Below are 2740 nucleotides of genomic sequence, written 5' to 3' on the forward strand. Positions count from 1 at the left end.
ATAGTAGAGGTTCTGTTATTTTTCATAGAATTACAGTTTAGTATGCTTCTCTACGACTGTTCATCTTGATCGATTGCCTGGGAATATACAGCAATTCAGTCTGCTAGTTTATGTTAGAACTAATTTTAGCTTCTGAACTTGAACTGTGCTGGGGTGCTTTTCTATGCTCTGATTTTCTGGAGCCGTCTCTGATCAGGCAACTGTCTTTCAGTCTTGATTCTTCTTAAGCCAAGAGTAGTGACAACTATGTATTAGAGTAACTGTAGCCCGGTCGGTTGGACCACTTATGCTATAGCAGTTGAGGTCATTTTGGAAAGAGGTTCGACATGACTTGTGTCCTTGCTTGGGCATTCCTAGCAGATATCAGGTAACCATGCTATAGATTAGGCCCTCGGGGATATATAAATACTAGTATTCTGATATTTGAGTAGGGGCATAAACAAGTCGAGTTTGAGCAAGTAGTGGATAGTCAACCCAGGTGAATGTGGTGGGGGCAGGGTAATCCGTAATCCAGAAGGGACTCTGCTCGTAGGCTTTTCTGCCGGCTATGGATGGAGAACAAACACAATGGCTGAGGTACGTGCTCTACTAGATGGTCTCGGAGTTTGCAATAGGTTGAACCTAAACACAGTTGAGGTTGAGACTGATTCACAGCTTCTTGTAAATTGGCGGAATGGATATAGCATAGTTAATTGCGATGTACGGGAGAATTGGGAGAGAATCTTATGCCTATCAGAAGATTTGGTTCTTGTTAAACATGTCTTCAGATAAGTTAACCAAGTTGCTGATGTATTGGCTAAAAAGGATGCAAAAGGGACTACAAGAGAGCTTGTCAGCTCAAGAGACATTATTGGGATTGTTAGGATTGATAGAGCTAGACTGCCTGTACTACGGTGTAAATGATAGGACTGAATAAGAGTACATGGTCGTCCATATACACGGTTTTTATTTTTTCTTGGTTTGTTATCCTCGTATCCTTTCAACATAAGTGAGAGTTTATTAATAAAAATAAAATTGACACTTTATCTTCTTTCTTAAAAAAGAAAAAAATTATTAGATGGTTAAGCCTTGATCTATATTGAGCTCGAGCTTATCATGGAGTTGCATTTTCTGTTCACAAACAACTCAGTTAATATTCAAGCTTGTTCACAACTTGTTTCATTTTGACAAAATAAAGAATCTTGTAAGTTAAATTTAACGAACAACTTATGATTTTTAGCTCAAAACTTTATAAATTTTATAGATAGAAAAATTCTACTCATCCCTACACCACAAACTATATATGATCTTTTATTTTATTTTTATTTTTTTTCATAGCAAGTATGTGGTGTAAGGATGATAAGTAGAAAAACTCAATTAGTTTAGAATGAATAAATAAATAATAATAAAAAAAAAACAAGTAAAGTGTGTAAGATGATGAGTAGCAAAACTCATATAAATATATTAATGATGATATTCATGGATTCAAGTATTATGTTTAGTATTAGGAAAATTCACATTATAAATATAGAGATAATATTATAAAAAATAATAATGCAAAGTTATTCGAGTTTATACCAGTTGCATAGTTTAATAAGCAATCGTAGTTTTATATTCACAAATGACTCATTTAATAAATAAATCTAGCCCAATTCAAGTTTCGCTAAGCCGATTTCAAGCGATTTATCAAACAAGCCTTGTTTATTTACGACCTTATTTGTGAATGTAACGGATACTGATGAAGCCCCTTTTATTCGTCAAGAAATCAAATGAACAAACTAGTAAAAGGACCTTCGTTGTCCATTTTCAGAATGGCCTACGGGTTGTCCAAGAAAATGTTTTGCAAATTTCACGGAGTTCTGCATACTGGTTTTGTTGAGTTTCAGAAGACCATTCCCCATCTTTTAGCATTAAGTTAACAATGGAATTTGTTTCTGCCTCACATGTCAAAGTAACCTGGCAATTAAGACTAGTATGTAGAGTTAGACTCTTTATCTTCCTTTAAAATTCAACAATCTTTATAAATTTTTTGGCTGTAAAATTAAAAAAACTCCTTTCCTTTTGGATTCTATAACCAAAATGTCAAGTAAATGTGGGATTAAAAAATTCCAGCTTCTACTATAGCTCGAGAAAACCTAGCTAGATGGATTAAAATCTGCATTGAATAAATAACAAATATGTCCGTTGTCAGCAACAGAGGGCAATTAATCCGGCTAAATCAAGATTGTTTTTGTAGCGCCCTAATGGAATGTCCAAACCACATGGCATATACTCCAAAAGGACTAGTTAGTTATACAATTGAAGCCTCATTGAAACCTTATACAGAGCAAGAACTTTTCCTTCCCAAGTAATATGGGATCTCATATACCACTTATCATTATCCTTATCATATGGGATATCACAATCTACCCCCTTAAATTCCCGATGTCCTCGTCGGGCTTGTCTATTGTAGGTGGCACGGCTCAAGTCCCACATTTCTGGTTGGGATAAGCTCTGATATCATTTGTAATGCCCCAATGGAAGGCCCAAACCACATGACCTATACTCTAAAAGGACTAATCAATGATACAATTAGAGCCTCATTAAAACCTTATAAAGAGCAAGAACTTCTCATTTCCAAGCAATAAGTGATCTTATACACCACCTACCATCATCCTTATCGATTTTTTTTTTTTTTTTTGGGGGGGGGAGGGGGTATCACAGTTTTTCTCCATTTATTTTCAACAGTACCCATAATTAAGCTGTTTTCAAATTTCTGTGA

Source organism: Juglans microcarpa x Juglans regia, chromosome 4D (assembly GCF_004785595.1).
Source record: "Juglans microcarpa x Juglans regia isolate MS1-56 chromosome 4D, Jm3101_v1.0, whole genome shotgun sequence".
Classification (NCBI taxonomy): Eukaryota; Viridiplantae; Streptophyta; class Magnoliopsida; order Fagales; family Juglandaceae; genus Juglans; species Juglans microcarpa x Juglans regia.